This window comes from Lissotriton vulgaris, chromosome 10, assembly GCF_964263255.1.
Source record: "Lissotriton vulgaris chromosome 10, aLisVul1.2, whole genome shotgun sequence".
Lineage (NCBI taxonomy): Eukaryota > Metazoa > Chordata > Amphibia > Caudata > Salamandridae > Lissotriton > Lissotriton vulgaris.
Window position 1 is genome coordinate 529336011 of NC_141698.1, and position 12314 is coordinate 529348324.

General features: G+C 41.8%; 1 pseudogene; it reads right to left on the reverse strand.

The window, feature by feature from the left end:
- Positions 1 to 799: 799 nt before the first annotated feature.
- On the reverse strand, positions 800 to 10379 carry LOC147685487 (uncharacterized; annotated as a pseudogene).
- Positions 10380 to 12314: the final 1935 nt, after the last annotated feature.

Sequence of the window (12314 nt, forward strand, 5' to 3'; positions counted from 1 at the left end):
ATTACCTGAATTCTGCAAATTCCGCAAACTGAATGGAATTTACCTCCCATGCCTAGTAGAGTGGAGTTGCATACAGTGGAGTGGTGTAAAGTGGAATAACATTCTCATACAGTGTAGTGACATAGAATGAAGTGGAAGCAATACAGGGTTGTGCAGGTGCACACCTAAGTAAAAATATTTTTATTCTAAATTTCTGGTGGTGTATGAGGTATTTTTAAGGTATGTGAGGAGGTTGCGTGCTATTCCCTGTGTGGGAAAAGACCCTAATTTCCCATGTATAACTGCAAAAAGGACTGTGGGAGAACCCACAGTTAAGGGAATGCACAGCTTGAGGACTTAATGTCTCAAAACAGGTTTATCATGAATCAACTCAAACAGTAATGACAAATGCTCAAAGGCACCAAAGTTCATATAAAATCATCAGGTTTAGTTAGTATTTCATCAAAATTATATACAAAAAGTCATTAGCATCATTTGCAAGACATTTTTCATGAATATAAACAAAACAGACTTTTTTAGAATGTTCCTAAACAAACACAAAAATATGTACATAAACATGTAGCTCCATATTGATGTAATTCTTTTTCAAAAGTCCCAATGCATTTCGGGTTTATCTAAAAACCCTTCGTCAGGGGAATCAGTTGCATGAATATGGTGATCCTCAAAAGTAGAAGTGCATCCACAGTAATCTAAAACACAACAAATTGCAGTAAATATACTGCTATACATAAAGGATTTGCACCCTAAGCTGTGCTATAGACGTGTGTGTTTGTTTTAAAGAAAGTAGAAAAGGATGTGCTCAACTTCGTGGTAACAACCAAGACCCATAGTAATACTGAAAAGGCACGTTAAAATGGTATAGAAGGATGAGAGATTGAGGTCCCAAAAAGCCCAGAAGAGAAAGGTTAAAGCACAAGAGGAGAAGCTTGCCTGAACACTTCAATGAGTCGCCGTGTGCAGCAATATATAACATCCAGCTCAGGGTTTAGTTTATACTGATCTGCCAAAAATAAAGTTGCTCTAGTGAGAAATGCGTGTATAGAGAATATGTGCAGGAAAGTAAACAATTGCCGAAATCAGGCTTACCGGAAGCCCAAGGGAGTTCTCGTCTGTCAATACTCGGGACGAGAGCTTCAAAAGGATCTGTAAAAAATCCGAGGCGCACCGTTAGTAAACAGTGCGCGTCTAAATAGATAAAGAAAATAAAGCAGACGCGTGTTTTAAACCTACCCAAAGTGTAGAGTAGAGCAGTAACAATATTCGCAGGTGCTTACAAACGCCGAGACGCGTAGTGAGTGTAAGCTATCCCATAATGCTGAACGATTTTAAAGGAGACAAGCACTACGATGCTGGGAACACGAGACTGACGAAAGGAAAACAAGAAAATGAGCCCTAATGTTTAAAGAAGAATAATAAATGAGGAAACTGAGCGAAAGTGAAATCTTATACATTGAATAGCTAGTTATGTGATGTGTATATGATGATGAGGCTGAATTAAAAATTTCTAAAGGAAAAGTTTGCTAAAATGAAAGTTTAAAAAGAAGTACAAATAAAAGTGAGCAAAGGTGTCTGAGAGGTGGCTGAATAGTCTGAAAAAATGTAAAGGTAAGAAAAATCACCCAAAATTGGTGAGAACACGGAGAGAGAAGCGAGTGCAAATCCTGTACAGTTATTGAAAAATGATTGAATATTACACCGATATAATTACAAGAAACATAACATTTCATAATGGTCGTTGGGCCCATTCGGGGCCAACGTACATAGTGTTTTTATCCAATGGGTTTCTCTGCGGGCTAATGCGGTGTTGATGTCTATACCAGGGGTTTTCTTGACATTTTCAAGAATGGTGTAATGTAATTGAGGTATAGTGTGTCCCGCCGTTTCCCAATGTACTGCCGATGGAGACGTGGTGTTTTTGTTCCTAATACGGCTTTTATGCTCTATGATGCGTGTCTTAATTTTCCTCCTCGTTCTGCCTACATACACAAGGCCGCAAGGGCATTTAATTGCATATATTACTTGTTCTGTATTGCAATTAGATGTGTGATTTAGTTTCAATTTTTTGCCCGTCTGTGGATGCATGAAGATATCGCCTTGAATCACATTGCTGCATTGGCCGCAGTTATGGCATTTTGTCATTCCCTTGAAACCTCCAGTAGGTTTTTCTTCCTGAGGTTTTAACATTTCACGTAGATTTTTTGATCTTTGGTGTGCAAATAGTGGAGGTTCCAAAAAGATGTTTTTAAAGTCTGGTTCATTTTCGATGATCTCCCATCGTTTCTTGATTATTGTTTTTATGAGAGGAGCCTGAGTCGAATTTTTTAATACAAATACTTCTTTTCATGATGGTGTTTTGATGGAGGCTTGCAGTAAGTCCTTCCTTAATTTTTTCTCTACTTGTACTTCTGCTTGGTTGAGTACCATAAGTGGGTATCCTCTCGCTTGATATTTGCGTTTTTGATCCTGAATATTGATTTTACATAATTGTTCATCTGAGGTGATCCTTTTTATGCGCATGAACTGGGAGATTGGTAGGTGTTTTCTCAATGAAAATGGGTGTGCACTTGTAAAGTGAAGTGTGCTGTAGGTTTTGTGTACACTGATGTGCTTAAACCTGTTGCGGTCTTGTGGATTTCTATGTCCAGAAAGTTTATTTTTTCTTCCTGAATATTATATGTGAATTGAATCCTCGGGTTACATGAATTCAAAGTCTTGATCGAATCTTCAAGTAGGTGTCTTTGACCGTTCCATATAACAAGAATGTCATCAATGTAGCGGAAAATTGACACTGCATTGTTTTGCCACGTGGGATTGGTGAGCATGTGCTGGCATTCAAAATAAGCCATGAAGGTGTTAGCATGCCAAGGGGCTCCGGGAAAGCCCATGGATATTCCCGTCTTCTGTAAATAAAATTTGTTCTGCCAAACAAAATAACTGTGATATAACGAAAAGTGTAATAATTCAAGAAGAAAAACGGCTAATTCAGATGATATAGTAGAGGCCAGCAATCTCCACTCCACTGCCTCTAAGCCTTCGTTGTGTGCTATTGAGGTGTAAAGAGCCACGACATCTATTGTGCACAATAGAGTGTCGCGGTTCACCAAGTCATCAATAGCCTCCAGTTTTAAGAGACAATCTGTGGTGTCTCGTATGTAGGTTTCCCAGGTTTGTACCAATGGCTGTAGGTAGTGATCCACAAAATATCCAATTGCTTCATGTATTGAGTTGCATCCGGCCACTATGGGCCTGAAAGGGGGTCTTAAATTGTCCTTATGTATCTTAGGAAGCATGTAAATGTGTGGAGCTTTTGGTGTTTGGTTCACCAAGAATTTTCCAGTTTGTGTGTCTATAATGCCGTCATATGTGGCGTCATCAGCAGTGCATTGCGGACACGCGAGTTATAGTTAACTATAACGGGGGAATTTCAATGGTTTTGTATGAGTAAAATGTCCAGCTAACTACAACATGTGTGAAACCTATGGTTTTTCAGTGAATATCTAAGGTTTTTTAAATGCTAATTTTTAACTATAACGTGTGTGAAACCTATGGTTTTTTCAGTGAATTTCTAAGGTTTTTTAAATGCAGGTTATAGTTAAAATGTTTTTAAATGCAGGTTATAGTTAAAATGTTTTTTAACTATAACCTGGCTGAAACCTAATTTTTAACTATAACGCGGGTGAAACCTATGGTTTTTTCAGTGAATTTCTAAGGTTTTTTAAATGCAGGTTATAGTTAAAATGTTTTTAAATGCAGGTTAAAGTTAAAATGTTTTTTAACTATAACCTGGCTGAAACCTATGTTTTTTTTCAGTGAATTTCAAAGGTTTTGGAAGTGATAATTTTTAAATGTGTTAATTGTTATATTTTTTTATACTGATTTTTTATATTATTTTAAATTATTTATTTTTAGGTATTTTATTTTTTAAATTACATTACATATTTTTTATATAAATTGAAAAATAAATGTTTTAAAAAATATTGAAATTGTAATATTTTTTTATATATATATTTTTAATTTATATATATTTTATATACAGGCAATGATATCCTATAGAAGGAAATTCAAGTTATTGTAACTACAATTAGAATTACTTTTCAGGATCAGTAGTGGGCTAAAAGATGCAGCAATGATGTCTCTCGGAATCGGAATTCGTAGTTCGGCTGATTTTAGGGAAATACTTTAAGTATGGTTACATTTACTTTTCACGGTCAGTCCTGGACTCAAAGATGCAGCACTGACGTATCTCTTGATAACAGGTGAGTAAATCGGAATTCGTAGTTTGGCTGATTTTACAGGAATTTTTTTAACTTTCAAAACTCCACACTTAGAAAAATTTCCATGTGAAACCAGTCAACGTCAGCCTGGGCACTGTTAACTCACTCTACCTTTTTCTCACTGTTGTGCCTCTGCTGTGACCCAGAGAACGCCCTGAGAACGTGCCTGCTTATGTTTTTTGTGAAAAACGTTCTTAACGATAGCAGCATCATCTTTTTGGTGTGTAGGAACACACAGCCTATGTCCACACGTGCTGTATACTAGGTGGTCCAAAGGCGAGAGGTGAAAATGTAAGATTGCACGTAATGACCAGCCCCTGCTCAAAGCATGTAGTGCAAGAACAGAGAGGAGAATAACTCACCATCGATGACAGCCCAAAACCAAGACTTTTAAAGGGTGGAGCAACTATCTAAAGAATCAGGATGGATAAGAGTTTAGTCTTACATCATTGTGAAATATGGAAAAAGTCTGAAAAGTAGCGAAGTACAGGAAGGATGTTCCTCAGACGAGAGATTGGAGGGACAACATTTTGAACAAAGGGATATTCTATAAAACTGTGGATGATAGTGGAGGCTCTGGAAAGCTGTGGAGGATGTATGCATCATTAGGAGCTTGTATGCAGCGTGGAACTAATATTCTGTGATTTTGTAAAGAGTGTAACAATTCTGTAGGTTGCTGAAGGATAGGAGACAAGTTCTGTAGTGTCAAAGCACACGAGCGACTCCTGTATTGTTGTGAAAGATGTGACAGGGGTTATTTGGATTCATGAGGAATAGAAGCGAGGTCTATGGAACTAGGAAGGATGCAAGAGGAGCTCAAGAAAGCTGCTAACAGTGTTCTGTGGAGTTGCAAGAGATGGGGGAATTCTGTGCACCTGTTATGGAAACTGAACAAATGGAGATGACTCAAGAGCTGTAAAAGGCAGCAGATGTGGGAAAACAGAAGACATTCTGCAAATTAGTTAGGGGGAGTTATGCATAGTTGTAAAACATGGGAGGAAAATTCTGTATATTTTGAAGGTGTAGATTTGTGATGGATGGGAAGTGTGCTCTACACTTTTGAAGGATGAGGAAGTGCTATGAAGTTGAGAAGGGGTAGAAAGAGTTTGTAAAGATGCGAGAGCAGTTCGGCAGATTTTGAAACATGCAACAGTTCTGTATATTTGTGAAGGATGGGAGGTAGGAGATACAGTGCGGAACGCTAACCCCTGGGGGCATCTTGGTGCCGAGTACCCGAGGTGGTACTTACTTACTTTATCGACTTCGGAAGGATGAAGGGCTGATTGGTCACGCCCGAATTGAAACTTGTGACAAGTAGGTCAAAGGGACATTCCTGACCTGGTCAGAAGATAACCGAGAGAAGCAAGAGTAGCAACTACTTGACCCGAAGGAGGTCAGCAACGGAAGCATTGAGATGCTGTTCAAAGTAGCACTGTATCTTCCTGGCCTGACAGGGTGGGTGAGCTGGTGTACTCAGCAGTGCTGCTGAGACCCCGAGGATGATGCGGAAATGTAACAGCACCAGCACTTGGTGTCCCAGGGGGTCTGATCGCTATTGAGAGGTGCCCATAGTCACCAATTCAAAGTAGTGTGTCACTGCAATGAAGAGGTGAAACTCTCCATTTCAAACAAAAGAAATGGAAGCACCCAGTGTCTGCCAACACCAGCCCATTTAAAGCAGGCAAACAAGGGACGTCAGTGCAAACCGGCAATATCACTCAGTGACTCCAGGGCTCACTGTGGCTGTGCAGATCACGAGACTGAATCCAGCAATATAACTCTGACTTCAGGGCTCACTGTAGCCTGCAGATCACGAGACTTAATCCAACAATGTCACTCGATGACTTCAGTGATCACTGTGGCGGGAGTGCATATCACAAGACTGAATACAGCAATAGCACTCAGTGACTTCAGGGCTCACTGTGGTCTGCAGATGTCGAGCCTGAATCTGGCAATGACCGTCTCAGCCCTTAATCCTTCCGTTGTATATAGGCTGGAAATCATTACATCTGGTTACGGTATGTCGTGATACTGTTCCTGGGGAAGGGGATCTTGTGCACCTAGTGCCACTAACCTTCTAGCCTCCAATAGATTTGAACCACTGTTTAGAAATTGTATTCTTTGAGAACCATCTACAAAGAGGCCGCCCATGAGTACTAGCTTAATTGACATGGTAGTGTGCAATTAATAAGAAAACTGCTGACATAGGTTTGCCTGATGTTCTTCCCTTGAACCTTATGTTATTTTGTGGCACTGTATCCATGACCCTTTTTGTTTTTAGAGTTGCTCTACTTGATATTGAAATGCTTTATATTGATTAGCCTAGCTGTCATACTCATTTAATCCTGTTTTAATAGTTGATTAACTTTGTAAATGTCAAGATATTTATTTATGTATTGTTGCTGCTTTTATGATTTTTAAACAAAAATCGAATAAAGCTAATCTGAATCTGAATCTGACTGAAGTTTGAGCTAGAGAGATTGGAAGCGGAAATGCGAGGAGAGATATTTCGGCTCCGACTACCAGTGCTGGTCATTGATTTAATTAAATTGTTGCCAGATGGATATCGAAAATTGGTGGTCTTGGAGTTACAGCAGAGAGGGACGGGGTCACAATAGTAGAGGCACAAGGAACGGAATTTGGCAGTCAACTTACACATTTATTATTACAACTTTGTTTCCTCGGTGCATTTTGACTACTTACTGCACACACTAGCCTAATATTGGAAGCCCGGATTCGCCATACGACTCCTCCACTACCACCGCTTTCCAGAGCCACCAGGTTACGGATGAAATTGCCTGTCTTTAGGTCCCAAGTTTAATGGTGCCATCATCTGAGCTTGTTACCACAAACTTCAAGCTGAACTGTAAGCAAGTGACACCACTCTGAGGCTTCTGGGGGCCCTGCAGTGTCTGTAAGCACTGTCCTGTCTTTATATCCCAGATCTTCACAGTGGAGTCGGCATTTCCTGAGACAAGGGGGTTGTCCCGCAGCTCCATCCCACTGGTAAATGTAAATGTATAGGCATTTATATAGCGCACTACTAACCCGTAGGGTCCCAAGGCGCTTCGACCGCTGCGAAACCCTTCCTGGCTTCCCTGAGAGATGGTCCCTTAATGGGTATCTCCAGGGTGAGACCAGGCATCCCCGGCGGTCTGGTGGGGCCGTTAGTGAAGATGAGGCAAGCTAATGCCCAGAGTTGCCGAGTGTGATCGCTGATCAGAGTGGGCACCGAGGCGAGAGAAATATCGAGTCCGCTGACCCTGGTCCAGAAACCTGCCGCGCCGGGAATCGAACCCTGGTCCCGGGCCGTCCTCTGCTCTCGGGTCTGCCGCCTCTAACCAGTGAGCCACACTACTTCACTCTAACGGTGAGCCACACTACTTCACTGGACAGGGACTGATGACCCATAAGCGTGTACAAACAATTTCCACTTTCCACATCCTAGAGGTGTCCAAGGAGCCACTCACAATATGCTCCCCATCAAACTGCAAGGAGTAGACTCTGTTGGTGTGTCCTTGCAGAGTGTGAATGCAAATCTCCTTCTCCGTGTCCCAGACTTTCACAGTGTAATCATAAGCACCGCTGACCACCTTCTTCACATCGTACTGCACGCAGCGAACAGCAGCCACATGACCCATCAGTACATGCAGACACTGTCCAGTCTCAATGTCCCAGAGCCGCAGGGTGGCATCACATGATCCGCTAACAATCCTGCTTGCGTGGAGGTGCATACAGCGCACTGTGGATGTATGCCCGTACAGGGTGTGGATGCACTCGCCAAAGTCTGCGTTCCAGACCTTCAGTGTCCAGTCTGTGGAGCCACTAATCACTATATTATCTCTCATCTGAGAGGACCAGATGCTGCCCGTGTGCCCCACCAATGTCTGAACATACTCTACTGTGATAGCAGACCTCACCTTTAGCGTGTTGTCATCAGACCCGATAACTATCCGGTTCCCACAGAACTGAAGACAAGTTATGACGTGATCATCATGTCCCTTTAGCACCTTAGGGGGCCTGATGTACCCACTTCACCAGTTCATATCTATCCTGTGCTGCCTCATGAAACCAAATTTCCATGGACTGTACATGAAACCAGGTGTTAGCATCCTCTGACATCTCAGGTTGAGGAGCTCATCAATTCCTTCATCTCTGCATTTTTTCCCGCCATAACAAATTGTCCTCAGCCAGGATCCTTCACTAGTGGCAGGTCTGAGCGGCTCTCAGAAGGTCCCGGGGCTCTAAGAAGGATAGTACGTACAGGGCAAGCTCTTTGGGTAGTAAAGAGATGAAATCCAATGTGATAGCAAAATATATGGAGAAAGAACATGAAAGTCGGTGGGAACGTCTCAAATTCTGGGCCATAGAACAAGTGCCATTAAGTTTCATATTCATTAGAGAGCCTCCAGTCTTCATATCATCATCATTATAAACGTGTGCAAATATAATAATAAACACATGCTTGCTGCAAACAAAAATTAAATACAATGTTTAAAAATCATCGGCTTGCTGACAGTCATGGCATCTAATACATAAAGAAAACACATAAATACTGTACGGTATATGATCACATTGTTGTGTGGCATCATAAGTTAATTTGTGCCAAAAAATAATAGTAATAATGAATTAGTGTGAAATTTTATCCAAAAAAAGGGGTGAGCCGCGAACACTTGTCAGTAACTGAAACCCACGGCAAAAGATGCACGTACTGGTTGAGCTACACCCCCGTTCACATGAAAAGCAGTCAGATAGGCAATATAGACCGGTTTACAAGCATGCAACCCAAGTGGGTACAGCCGATATGAGTAAATACCTAAACATACCAGTGCACTTCTCAGTAAACATATGATTGATACGCCCAAGTGGGCCATAATAAAAATGTATAAAAATAGCATACCATGTGACACTGTCTGGATATTTAGACATATAATAATAATCAAATACACTACTGATCGAGATTTGTCTAGCTAGCTGCTTATTTGACCCTAGTGGGTAAAAATAACCAGTGTACTGAATGCCTAATGCGGGATCATATAGAAACTAATAACAATGTACATATTATATATTGTTTCGGCCTCAGGGGCCAGCATTTGCATAACATTGTAAATCACGTTGGAACTGTGGCTCGATGACTTGCATCATATTCTTGATTTGAGATGAATCACAGCGATGGATGAGCTAATCTAATGCTAGCAACCTCTCGGGACCGGTCCACTTCTGAAAGGTTCACAGCCAGTCCTGCAGCTCTGCTGGAGGAGCGATGGAAGGGATTCATCGACGCTGATGCCCATGGTGGTTGACATTTTGCAGGTCCCCAAACATTGTTTCACTGTTTATGCATTGTTCTAATGACCTAAAACTGCTGTACTCTGAGCCTTTGCATAACTTCTTTCCAGGAGATAGGGCTCTCACATTGACACCATTCTCAGACTTTCGCTTCATCTTGGGCCGAACATGACGAATGAGGTTCCCCTCCTCAGTACGCTCCAGATAATCAATCCAGCTCTCGTCCATCATATAATAGAAGTAGACGTCACTGCCATCCTCCCCATCTTCGCTCTCTTCCTCCCCTTCATCCTCTCCTCGCACGCCAAAGCGGTCAGACTCTTCCGAGTCATCCTCCTCTTCCTCCCCCCAAACGGCCTGAATCTCTGACTCTTCTTCCTCCTCTCTGCCTCTGCCCGTGCCTCTGGAATGTTCCTGAGACATGTTGCCATTCACAGCATCTCCTGTAGAACTGGATGGCCTTGGCTGTGTGTTGTTGTGCGAGCAGCTACCCCGGCCAGTATCACCACTGCACTTCCTCTTCCGGCACGTCAGGCGGTCACTGTTAATTTCCAGAATGCGGGTGGTAATCCCCTTCACATGCAGGAGATCTTCGAAGGAGTTGAACCTCTTCAGCTCCTCTCTGTTCCGCACGATGCCCCGGGCTCTCCTCCTGCCAATACCCCACAGCGCCCCCTCCTGCTCCTTGACGCCAGCTCAGTTGATGTCCACCACGCTCCTCCGCTGCAGTTCCGGATCCTCTATGCTCTCTCTACCCGGGGATCTACTCCGAACGCAGCCAGGAAATTCCGAGGATCCACAGGCCTCTGTGCGCATTTATTATTATATTGTTTTAATTGAGCCTAAGTATTACGAGTTGGAATCCCCATGTAAAGAAAAAAGAAAAAAAATGCAATTTTTTTAATCGGCAGGGTACGCGTACCTATGCGAACCCCACGATTTTTCAAAAACAAAAAAATATTTGGGGCCTTGGGGGTTCTTTTGGGACCCCCTGAGCAGGCCTAGGGGTTCAGGATGTTTCTATCCTGCCCCCTTTGCGTGTTTTCCACCTTTGTTTCCCTGCTTTCTTGTGCCTCAGTCTACCGGGGCACAGGATGGCTACCAACACTTTCTGGTTTAGAGTGTTGACAGACGGTTGACAGCCAATTAGCATTCAGCTCATGATCAGGAAGGTACAGAGTATAGTAAGCTTACAGTAAGCTTACCGTAACACCTCCAATATATAGCTAAGATTTTACTTATGATTTTCTCACGAACTTCTGAACAGATTTACACCATTCAACAAAAAGCGTGATCTGCAAACATAACTCTACCTTTTGGCAAAGTTTGCTGTAATTCCGTTCAGCCGTTCAGGCTGTAGCCCTGGCTAAAGGTCCTATGGGAAATTGCATGGGAAAAACACGCTTTGGGACCCCCCGTTTTTCTCAGCCCCCGCTTCACGAATCACCCCCAAACTTTCGGGGAAGGAGCGGAGCGGGGCAGGCCATCTTCTTGGTGAAATTCGCAAAGATTCATCCACCGACGCCAAAGTTATTCCAAATAGAATGTTGCAGATTTCCTATGGAAACTAGGTTTTAACTATCCCTACCTACTGGTGACCGCCAGTAGGTAATATATATGTGTATATATATATATATAAATATAATGGCTGACTGAAATAAACAACTATTGAGCACAGAAACTCTGTCCATACCTGTTTTCCGATACCTTGATTGGTTAATGGTTTGAAGCAGTGTGTGAGGAAATATATGTATATATATATATATATATATATATATATATATATATTACCTACTGGCGGTCGCCAGTAGGTATATATAGTTAGGATTTTTTCTCTATGGGATTTTTGAAAATTCTATGTCTAATAACTTTGGCATTTGTGGACGGAATTGGCTGAAATTTTCAGGAAAATGGAACATTTTGTTTCTGAGCAGCCCCTGACAATTTGGGGGGGTTTCATCAAGGGGGGCCGAGAAAAAAGGGGGGTCCCAAAACACGTTTTTCCATGTTAATTTCCATAGGGCGGTTGGCCTCACTTTTAGCTCGAACGGCTGAATGGATTTGCACGAAACTTGGCAAAATTGTAGGGACTGTTAGCCCGATGTGCCTTTGCTAGGTCTCAATATATGTGCTCCAGTGGATTTTGAGTAATTTAGGTTCAAAAAAAGATATATATCTGGGCGGAGCCTAACCACACATATGATCTGATTGGCTGTCAGCACTTCATCCAAGAAGTGTTGGCAGCCATCTTGGGACCAATATACATGATAGCACCTCATTAAAAAGCATTGTAGTTAATAGAGGGTTTTAGGACTTTAGTTACATTATAAATCATTTGTTGATAGTACCATACTCGTTTTAGGAATTGTGGTGGGTTCTAAGGTGATTTTACCATGTGAAAAAACCTTCTGCTGTGATATCATGAATATTGTTTGAAAGAAAACTAATATCTCATGATTTTCCCACAGTGGTTTGGAAGGGGATCTATAAGCTAAACTGAAAGCATATTTTCTGTAAATTCACATTATCTTTCTCAGTCATGTGAAAATGAAGTCTGACATTCTCAGTAAAACATGTACATCCAACAAGGACAGAGACTGTCAGTTGATTCCTTTGTGTTCTACTGCAGCCTCCTAGAGTGTTCTAAAGAACAACTAGAGCACTAACAGTCCTACTTATTACAAAGGTATGGCACACCTGAAGCCATCTTGATTGGAATAAAGTGGTAACTCTTAAAACATTTAATTTAAA